We start from the raw sequence: 11,424 nt of genomic DNA, 5'->3' as shown, positions 1-11,424 counted from the left end.
GAAACCCAAGGGAAACAGCGGCCAGGACTTGCCAAAGGCAACACCACTCCTGCCAGCAGCGTCGGACCCGGAACTCATGCAGAACATTCCGAAGTCGCCATGAGAGAAGCCGTGTTAGAGCACCCAGTGCTGGGAGCCCCACTCACCGCTCAGACGGTGAGACAGGGACCCACCACTGACATGTCCCACATCAGACAGAGAGGAGGAGGCCCCCAAAGGGAGGGAGCCAGGTAAGAAGCAAAGCACCTGGTAACCCTGGGCCTGGTGCCCCTGGGCCTGGCAGTGGGTGCCCAGGGTGGGTTTGGCAGAGCCGCACTGCTCTGGCCTATCCTGGCTGGGCCTGGGGTGGCCTTGACATTCCTGCTTCCCCTCACAGCCTCCTGAGATGACTCAGAGCTTGCTGGCCCCAGCATGGCCTGACTGTCAGGACTGGAGCCTTCTGACAGCTCCAGGGAACGTGAGACCATCAGCCCCAACACAGCCAGCCTGGCGCTACCAGGGCTGTCTCCCGGTTCTCCAGCACTGGAGACCGTCAGCCCCAGCCCCAGCGCCCAGCTGCCATCTCCTGGATCTTCAGCACCACAGACCAGCAACCTCCGCACCACCCAACAGGCAACATCGGAGGAGACTCTGGAATCCCCCTCCCAGGAGACGAGCAGCTCCAGCCCTGACAGTCAGGTAACATCGGGGTCGTGTCAGTGTTTCCTGCCTCGGAACCAGTGGAGGAGCACCTTGGAAGCGACCTCGGTGTTCCGAGGACAGACGCCCTGCTGACATCACCATGGCAGACAGACACGAGCAAGCCCCCGAAGAAAGGGAGCAAGCCCCCGAAGAGAGACAGGAAGCCCCTGAACAGAGAGAGGACCAAGCCCCCGAAGACAGGCAGGAAGCCCCCGAAGACAGGGAGCCAGGTGAGAGCAAAGTGCCCCTACCGCAGCCTGGCAGAGGGGCTGTCAGGGTGGGCAGCACAGGTGCCATGCCCGGGGCCACTGTCTCTCTCCCTCCAGCATGCGTGCTGTGTCAGCGATCAGAGGCTGACCCGGACATCTTGTGCGGAAAAACTCCAGATAAATGGGCTCTGTGTCCACAAGCTCTGGTGACCCTGGGCCTGGCAGTGGGTGCCCAGGGTGGGTTTGGCAGAGCCGCACTGCTCTGGCCTATCTTGACCCAGGTCTGGAACGATCTTGTCCCTCCTGTTTCCCCTCACACCCTCCCGAGATGACTCAGGGCTTGCTGGTGTCAGTGTGGCCAGACAGTCAGGACTGGAGCCTTCTGACAGCAACAGCGAAAAGTTAACCATCCTCAACGACTCCCCCATGGAGGCAGAGGTGCATTTCTCCTTTGAGAATGACAGCAAAGGAGAGACGTTCCTTTTGGACCCTCCCAGCATGAGGCTGCAGCCCAAAGAGAAGAAGGTAGGAGGTGAGCAGGTAGGGCAGGCACCGCAGAAGTGCCGTTCCTCCTGCTCACAGAGGGCTCTTTGTATTTCTGTTTGTGGGGACGGGTTCAGAAGCTGAGTGTTTGGGCGTACCCGACTTCTGCTGGCCTCCTGGAAGACAGTCTCGTCTGCTGGATCAAGGACAACCCAGAGCCAGTGGTCTTCCAACTGTGCTGCGAAGGGGTGCAAGTGAAGCTGAGGGTCAGCCCCCAGGAGCTGCATTTCAACAAGATACTTCTGCACAGGTCAGTCATCCCACGGCTGAGGGCACTCCAAGGCTCGTGACAAAGAGAAGAGGTTTGACTCTGGTTCCAGAGGCTCAGATGGAGCTGCTTTGAGCCGCATTCAGTGGCCAGGCTGGTGTGACCACCCAGCACTGACGCTGAGTGTCTTCCTGTCTCTGCAGGACTGACACCCAGACCCTGGTCCTAAGAAACGACAGCCCACTGCCCATGGCATGGCATCTCAGTGGGCTGGACGACCTTGGAGATGACTTCTCTGCATCGCAAGGCAGGGGCATCGTTGGGCCTCGCACAGACTTTGAGGTGAAGCTGAATTTCAAGGCCGAGAAGATTGGCATCACAAATAAGATGATCCAACTAGAGGTGAGAGGGGCTTGGGCCTTCCTGGCAGAGCAGGGCAGAGCAAGCAGCCGTGTGCTCTTAGGGACAGAGTCAGGGAGAGCTGCACCTGACAGACACGGGGGACATTAATGCTTTCGCCGAGTTCGGAGAGAGACACAGGCACTGTGATGCCAATGAGTGCCTTTTTCCAAGAGGCAGGCAGGAGGCACAAGAGGGGGGGTAAGTTGCCAAAGCTGCCTCCCGAGCCTCTGCAGGGCTTGAAGCAGAAGGACCCCGGAGAAGAGCTCAGCTTCAAAGCTCCCATGCTTTGGACACTTTGTCCTCACCTCCATGAACCCATTTGCTTCCCCAGGCCCTGGGAACTGCTCCTGTGCTCCTCCTGTGCTGCCGAGGGCACCCACAGAGCCTGCTCTGCCTGAGAAACAGCGTAACTAGCTGGGAATGTGATGGCTGTGCTGGTCTGGGCACATGTAAGAGGCAAACAACCTGGTGACCCTGGGCCTGGTGCCCCTGGGCCTGGCAGTGGGTGCCCAGGGTGGGTTTGGCAGAGCCGCACTGCTCTGGCCTACCTTGACCCAGGTCTGGAACGATCTTGTCCCTCCTGTTTCCCCTCACACCCTCCCGAGATGACTCAGGGCTTGCTGGTGTCAGTGTGGCCAGACAGTCAGAACTGGAGCCTTCTGACAGCTCCAGGGAACCTGAGACCATCAGCCCCAACACAGGCAGCCTGGCGCTATCAGGGCTGTCTCCCGGTTCTCCAGCACTGGAGACCGTCAGCCCCAGCCCCAGCGCCCAGCTGCCATCTCCTGGATCTTCAGCACCACAGACCAGCAACCTCCATAGCACCCAACAGGCAACATCAGAGGAGACTCTGGAATCCCCCTCACAGGAGACGAGCAGCTCCAGCCCTGACAGTCAGGTAACATCGGGGTCGTCCCACAGCAGCTTCCCAGAAACTGAGGACAGCAGCTGCTCCAGCAGTCAGGGGCCTGACCGCCGGCAAAACCACTCCCGCCGGCAACGTCGGGCCCAAATTCCACACCTTCGGTCCGGAAGCCCCCAGGACAGGAGCCATGTGCCAGCACCAAGTCCTGGGAGGCGCAGGCCCAGGCAGAGACACTCAAGGACATTCCGCAGGCGAAACCGCTCCCGCCTGCAACGTCAGACCCCAAATCCATCCGGCCGGTGCAGAAGTCCCCATGACAGGAAGTGCACGCCAGCGCCGAGTGCTGGGAGGCGAAATCCAGGGGAAACAGCAGCCAGGACTTGCCAAAGGCAACACCACTCCCGCCAGCAGCGTCGGACCCGGAACTCATGCAGAACATTCCGAAGTCGCCATGAGAGAAGCCGTGTTAGAGCACCCAGTGCTGGGAGCCCCACTCACCGCTCAGACGTGGTCCCTGAGACAGGGACCCACCACTGACATGTCCCACATCAGACAGAGAGGAGGAGGCCCCCAAAGGGAGGGAGCCAGGTAAGAAGCAAAGCACCTGGTAACCCTGGGCCTGGTGCCCCTGGGCCTGGCAGTGGGTGCCCAGGGTGGGTTTGGCAGAGCCGCACTGCTCTGGCCTATCCTGGCTGGGCCTGGGGTGGCCTTGACATTCCTGCTTCCCCTCACAGCCTCCTGAGATGACTCAGAGCTTGCTGGCCCCAGCATGGCCTGACTGTCAGGACTGGAGCCTTCTGACAGCTCCAGGGAACTTGAGACCATCAGCCCCAACACAGCCAGCCTGGCGCTATCAGGGCTGTCTCCCGGTTCTCCAGCACTGGAGACCGTCAGCCCCAGCCCCAGTGCCCAGCTGCCATCTCCTGGATCTTCAGCACCACAGACCAGCAACCTCCATAGCACCCAACAGGCAACATCAGAGGAGACTCTGGAATCCCCCTCACAGGAGAGGAGCAGCTCCAGCCCTGACAGTCAGGTAACATCGGGGTCGTGTCAGTGTTTCCTGCCTCGGAACCAGTGGAGGAGCACCTTGGAAGCGACCTCGGTGTTCCGAGGACAGACGCCCTGCTGACATCACCATGGCAGACAGACACGAGCAAGCCCCCGAAGAAAGGGAGCAAGCCCCCGAAGAGAGACAGGAAGCCCCTGAACAGAGAGAGGACCAAGCCCCCGAAGACAGGCAGGAAGCCCCCGAAGACAGGGAGCCAGGTGAGAGCAAAGTGCCCCTCCCGCAGCCTGGCAGAGGGGCTGTCAGGGTGGGCAGCACAGGTGCCATGCCCGGGGCCACTGTCTCTCTCCCTCCAGCATGCGTGCTGTGTCAGCGATCAGAGGCTGACCCGGACATCTTGTGCGGAAAAACTCCAGATAAATGGGCTCTGTGTCCACAAGCTCTGGTGACCCTGGGCCTGGCAGTGGGTGCCCAGGGTGGGTTTGGCAGAGCCGCACTGCTCTGGCCTATCTTGACCCAGGTCTGGAACGATCTTGTCCCTCCTGTTTCCCCTCACACCCTCCCGAGATGACTCAGGGCTTGCTGGTGTCAGTGTGGCCAGACAGTCAGGACTGGAGCCTTCTGACAGCAACAGCGAAAAGTTAACCATCCTCAACGACTCCCCCATGGAGGCAGAGGTGCATTTCTCCTTTGAGAATGACAGCAAAGGAGAGACGTTCCTTTTGGACCCTCCCAGCATGAGGCTGCAGCCCAAAGAGAAGAAGGTAGGAGGTGAGCAGGTAGGGCAGGCACCGCAGAAGTGCCGTTCCTCCTGCTCACAGAGGGCTCTTTGTATTTCTGTTTGTGGGGACGGGTTCAGAAGCTGAGTGTTTGGGCGTACCCGACTTCTGCTGGCCTCCTGGAAGACAGTCTCGTCTGCTGGATCAAGGACAACCCAGAGCCAGTGGTCTTCCAACTGTGCTGCGAAGGGGTGCAAGTGAAGCTGAGGGTCAGCCCCCAGGAGCTGCATTTCAACAAGATACTTCTGCACAGGTCAGTCATCCCACGGCTGAGGGCACTCCAAGGCTCGTGACAAAGAGAAGAGGTTTGACTCTGGTTCCAGAGGCTCAGATGGAGCTGCTTTGAGCCGCATTCAGTGGCCAGGCTGGTGTGACCACCCAGCACTGACGCTGAGTGTCTTCCTGTCTCTGCAGGACTGACACCCAGACCCTGGTCCTAAGAAACGACAGCCCACTGCCCATGGCATGGCATCTCAGTGGGCTGGACGACCTTGGAGATGACTTCTCTGCATCGCAAGGCAGGGGCATCGTTGGGCCTCGCACAGACTTTGAGGTGAAGCTGAATTTCAAGGCCGAGAAGATTGGCATCACAAATAAGATGATCCAACTAGAGGTGAGAGGGGCTTGGGCCTTCCTGGCAGAGCAGGGCAGAGCAAGCAGCCGTGTGCTCTTAGGGACAGAGTCAGGGAGAGCTGCACCTGACAGACACGGGGGACATTAATGCTTTCGCCGAGTTCGGAGAGAGACACAGGCACTGTGATGCCAATGAGTGCCTTTTTCCAAGAGGCAGGCAGGAGGCACAAGAGGGGGGGTAAGTTGCCAAAGCTGCCTCCCGAGCCTCTGCAGGGCTTGAAGCAGAAGGACCCCGGAGAAGAGCTCAGCTTCAAAGCTCCCATGCTTTGGACACTTTGTCCTCACCTCCATGAACCCATTTGCTTCCCCAGGCCCTGGGAACTGCTCCTGTGCTCCTCCTGTGCTGCCGAGGGCACCCACAGAGCCTGCTCTGCCTGAGAAACAGCGTAACTAGCTGGGAATGTGATGGCTGTGCTGGTCTGGGCACATGTAAGAGGCAAACAACCTGGTGACCCTGGGCCTGGTGCCCCTGGGCCTGGCAGTGGGTGCCCAGGGTGGGTTTGGCAGAGCCGCACTGCTCTGGCCTACCTTGACCCAGGTCTGGAACGATCTTGTCCCTCCTGTTTCCCCTCACACCCTCCCGAGATGACTCAGGGCTTGCTGGTGTCAGTGTGGCCAGACAGTCAGAACTGGAGCCTTCTGACAGCTCCAGGGAACCTGAGACCATCAGCCCCAACACAGGCAGCCTGGCGCTATCAGGGCTGTCTCCCAGTTCTCCAGCACTGGAGACCGTCAGCCCCAGCCCCAGCGCCCAGCTGCCATCTCCTGGATCTTCAGCACCACAGACCAGCAACCTCCATAGCACCCAACAGGCAACATCAGAGGAGACTCTGGAATCCCCCTCACAGGAGACGAGCAGCTCCAGCCCTGACAGTCAGGTAACATCGGGGTCGTCCCACAGCAGCTTCCCAGAAACTGAGGACAGCAGCTGCTCCAGCAGTCAGGGGCCTGACCGCCGGCAAAACCACTCCCGCCGGCAACGTCGGGCCCAAATTCCACACCTTCGGTCCGGAAGCCCCCAGGACAGGAGCCATGTGCCAGCACCAAGTCCTGGGAGGCGCAGGCCCAGGCAGAGACACTCAAGGACATTCCGCAGGCGAAACCGCTCCCGCCTGCAACGTCAGACCCCAAATCCATCCGGCCGGTGCAGAAGTCCCCATGACAGGAAGTGCACGCCAGCGCCGAGTGCTGGGAGGCAAAATCCAGGGGAAACAGCAGCCAGGACTTGCCAAAGGCAACACCACTCCCGCCAGCAGCGTCGGACCCGGAACTCATGCAGAACATTCCGAAGTCGCCATGAGAGAAGCCGTGTTAGAGCACCCAGTGCTGGGAGCCCCACTCACCGCTCAGACGTGGTCCCTGAGACAGGGACCCACCACTGACATGTCCCACATCAGACAGAGAGGAGGAGGCCCCCAAAGGGAGGGAGCCAGGTAAGAAGCAAAGCACCTGGTAACCCTGGGCCTGGTGCCCCTGGGCCTGGCAGTGGGTGCCCAGGGTGGGTTTGGCAGAGCCGCACTGCTCTGGCCTATCCTGGCTGGGCCTGGGGTGGCCTTGACATTCCTGCTTCCCCTCACAGCCTCCTGAGATGACTCAGAGCTTGCTGGCCCCAGCATGGCCTGACTGTCAGGACTGGAGCCTTCTGACAGCTCCAGGGAACTTGAGACCATCAGCCCCAACACAGCCAGCCTGGCGCTATCAGGGCTGTCTCCCAGTTCTCCAGCACTGGAGACCGTCAGCCCCAGCCCCAGTGCCCAGCTGCCATCTCCTGGATCTTCAGCACCACAGACCAGCAACCTCCATACCACCCAACAGGCAACATCAGAGGAGACTCTGGAATCCCCCTCACAGGAGAGGAGCAGCTCCAGCCCTGACAGTCAGGTAACATCGGGGTCGTGTCAGTGTTTCCTGCCTCGGAACCAGTGGAGGAGCACCTTGGAAGCGACCTCGGTGTTCCGAGGACAGACGCCCTGCTGACATCACCATGGCAGACAGACACGAGCAAGCCCCCGAAGAAAGGGAGCAAGCCCCCGAAGAGAGACAGGAAGCCCCTGAACAGAGAGAGGACCAAGCCCCCGAAGACAGGCAGGAAGCCCCCGAAGACAGGGAGCCAGGTGAGAGCAAAGTGCCCCTCCCGCAGCCTGGCAGAGGGGCTGTCAGGGTGGGCAGCACAGGTGCCATGCCCGGGGCCACTGTCTCTCTCCCTCCAGCATGCGTGCTGTGTCAGCGATCAGAGGCTGACCCGGACATCTTGTGCGGAAAAACTCCAGATAAATGGGCTCTGTGTCCACAAGCTCTGGTGACCCTGGGCCTGGCAGTGGGTGCCCAGGGTGGGTTTGGCAGAGCCGCACTGCTCTGGCCTATCTTGACCCAGGTCTGGAACGATCTTGTCCCTCCTGTTTCCCCTCACACCCTCCCGAGATGACTCAGGGCTTGCTGGTGTCAGTGTGGCCAGACAGTCAGGACTGGAGCCTTCTGACAGCAACAGCGAAAAGTTAACCATCCTCAACGACTCCCCCATGGAGGCAGAGGTGCATTTCTCCTTTGAGAATGACAGCAAAGGAGAGACGTTCCTTTTGGACCCTCCCAGCATGAGGCTGCAGCCCAAAGAGAAGAAGGTAGGAGGTGAGCAGGTAGGGCAGGCACCGCAGAAGTGCCGTTCCTCCTGCTCACAGAGGGCTCTTTGTATTTCTGTTTGTGGGGACGGGTTCAGAAGCTGAGTGTTTGGGCGTACCCGACTTCTGCTGGCCTCCTGGAAGACAGTCTCGTCTGCTGGATCAAGGACAACCCAGAGCCAGTGGTCTTCCAACTGTGCTGCGAAGGGGTGCAAGTGAAGCTGAGGGTCAGCCCCCAGGAGCTGCATTTCAACAAGATACTTCTGCACAGGTCAGTCATCCCACGGCTGAGGGCACTCCAAGGCTCGTGACAAAGAGAAGAGGTTTGACTCTGGTTCCAGAGGCTCAGATGGAGCTGCTTTGAGCCGCATTCAGTGGCCAGGCTGGTGTGACCACCCAGCACTGACGCTGAGTGTCTTCCTGTCTCTGCAGGACTGACACCCAGACCCTGGTCCTAAGAAACGACAGCCCACTGCCCATGGCATGGCATCTCAGTGGGCTGGACGACCTTGGAGATGACTTCTCTGCATCGCAAGGCAGGGGCATCGTTGGGCCTCGCACAGACTTTGAGGTGAAGCTGAATTTCAAGGCTGAGAAGATTGGCATCACAAATAAGATGATCCAACTAGAGGTGAGAGGGGCTTGGGCCTTCCTGGCAGAGCAGGGCAGAGCAAGCAGCCGTGTGCTCTTAGGGACAGAGTCAGGGAGAGCTGCACCTGACAGACACGGGGGACATTAATGCTTTCGCCGAGTTCGGAGAGAGACACAGGCACTGTGATGCCAATGAGTGCCTTTTTCCAAGAGGCAGGCAGGAGGCACAAGAGGGGGGGTAAGTTGCCAAAGCTGCCTCCCGAGCCTCTGCAGGGCTTGAAGCAGAAGGACCCCGGAGAAGAGCTCAGCTTCAAAGCTCCCATGCTTTGGACACTTTGTCCTCACCTCCATGAACCCATTTGCTTCCCCAGGCCCTGGGAACTGCTCCTGTGCTCCTCCTGTGCTGCCGAGGGCACCCACAGAGCCTGCTCTGCCTGAGAAACAGCGTAACTAGCTGGGAATGTGATGGCTGTGCTGGTCTGGGCACATGTAAGAGGCAAACAACCTGGTGACCCTGGGCCTGGTGCCCCTGGGCCTGGCAGTGGGTGCCCAGGGTGGGTTTGGCAGAGCCGCACTGCTCTGGCCTACCTTGACCCAGGTCTGGAACGATCTTGTCCCTCCTGTTTCCCCTCACACCCTCCCGAGATGACTCAGGGCTTGCTGGTGTCAGTGTGGCCAGACAGTCAGAACTGGAGCCTTCTGACAGCTCCAGGGAACCTGAGACCATCAGCCCCAACACAGGCAGCCTGGCGCTATCAGGGCTGTCTCCCGGTTCTCCAGCACTGGAGACCGTCAGCCCCAGCCCCAGCGCCCAGCTGCCATCTCCTGGATCTTCAGCACCACAGACCAGCAACCTCCATAGCACCCAACAGGCAACATCAGAGGAGACTCTGGAATCCCCCTCACAGGAGACGAGCAGCTCCAGCCCTGACAGTCAGGTAACATCGGGGTCGTCCCACAGCAGCTTCCCAGAAACTGAGGACAGCAGCTGCTCCAGCAGTCAGGGGCCTGACCGCCGGCAAAACCACTCCCGCCGGCAACGTCGGGCCCAAATTCCACACCTTCGGTCCGGAAGCCCCCAGGACAGGAGCCATGTGCCAGCACCAAGTCCTGGGAGGCGCAGGCCCAGGCAGAGACACTCAAGGACATTCCGCAGGCGAAACCGCTCCCGCCTGCAACGTCAGACCCCAAATCCATCCGGCCGGTGCAGAAGTCCCCATGACAGGAAGTGCACGCCAGCGCCGAGTGCTGGGAGGCGAAATCCAGGGGAAACAGCAGCCAGGACTTGCCAAAGGCAACACCACTCCCGCCAGCAGCGTCGGACCCGGAACTCATGCAGAACATTCCGAAGTCGCCATGAGAGAAGCCGTGTTAGAGCACCCAGTGCTGGGAGCCCCACTCACCGCTCAGACGTGGTCCCTGAGACAGGGACCCACCACTGACATGTCCCACATCAGACAGAGAGGAGGAGGCCCCCAAAGGGAGGGAGCCAGGTAAGAAGCAAAGCACCTGGTAACCCTGGGCCTGGTGCCCCTGGGCCTGGCAGTGGGTGCCCAGGGTGGGTTTGGCAGAGCCGCACTGCTCTGGCCTATCCTGGCTGGGCCTGGGGTGGCCTTGACATTCCTGCTTCCCCTCACAGCCTCCTGAGATGACTCAGAGCTTGCTGGCCCCAGCATGGCCTGACTGTCAGGACTGGAGCCTTCTGACAGCTCCAGGGAACTTGAGACCATCAGCCCCAACACAGCCAGCCTGGCGCTATCAGGGCTGTCTCCCGGTTCTCCAGCACTGGAGACCGTCAGCCCCAGCCCCAGTGCCCAGCTGCCATCTCCTGGATCTTCAGTACCACAGACCAGCAACCTCCATAGCACCCAACAGGCAACATCAGAGGAGACTCTGGAATCCCCCTCACAGGAGAGGAGCAGCTCCAGCCCTGACAGTCAGGTAACATCGGGGTCGTGTCAGTGTTTCCTGCCTCGGAACCAGTGGAGGAGCACCTTGGAAGCGACCTTGGTGTTCCGAGGACAGACGCCCTGCTGACATCACCATGGCAGACAGACACGAGCAAGCCCCCGAAGAAAGGGAGCAAGCCCCCGAAGAGAGACAGGAAGCCCCTGAACAGAGAGAGGACCAAGCCCCGGAAGACAGGCAGGAAGCCCCCGAAGACAGGGAGCCAGGTGAGAGCAAAGTGCCCCTCCCGCAGCCTGGCAGAGGGGCTGTCAGGGTGGGCAGCACAGGTGCCATGCCCGGGGCCACTGTCTCTCTCCCTCCAGCATGCGTGCTGTGTCAGCGATCAGAGGCTGACCCGGACATCTTGTGTGGAAAAACTCCAGATAAATGGGCTCTGTGTCCACAAGCTCTGGTGACCCTGGGCCTGGCAGTGGGTGCCCAGGGTGGGTTTGGCAGAGCCGCACTGCTCTGGCCTATCTTGACCCAGGTCTGGAACGATCTTGTCCCTCCTGTTTCCCCTCACACCCTCCCGAGATGACTCAGGGCTTGCTGGTGTCAGCGTGGCCAGACAGTCAGGACTGGAGCCTTCTGACAGCTCCAGGGAACCTGAGACCATCAGCCCCAACACAGGCAGCCTGGCGCTATCAGGGCTGTCTCCCGGTTCTCCAGCACTGGAGACCGTCAGCCCCAGCCCCAGCGCCCAGCTGCCATCTCCTGGATCTTCAGCACCACAGACCAGCAACCTCCATAGCACCCAACAGGCAACATCAGAGGAGACTCTGGAATCCCCCTCACAGGAGACGAGCAGCTCCAGCCCTGACAGTCAGGTAACATCGGGGTCGTCCCACAGCAGCTTCCCAGAAACTGAGGACAGCAGCTGCTCCAGCAGTCGGGGGCCTGACCGACAGCAAAACCACTCCCGCCGGCAACGTCGGGCCCAAA

The sequence above is a fragment of the Pseudopipra pipra genome, chromosome W, assembly GCF_036250125.1.
Source record: "Pseudopipra pipra isolate bDixPip1 chromosome W, bDixPip1.hap1, whole genome shotgun sequence".
Classification (NCBI taxonomy): Eukaryota; Metazoa; Chordata; class Aves; order Passeriformes; family Pipridae; genus Pseudopipra; species Pseudopipra pipra.
The sequence above is the reverse complement of the archived record's forward strand: the minus strand, read 5'-3'. Positions refer to the sequence as shown.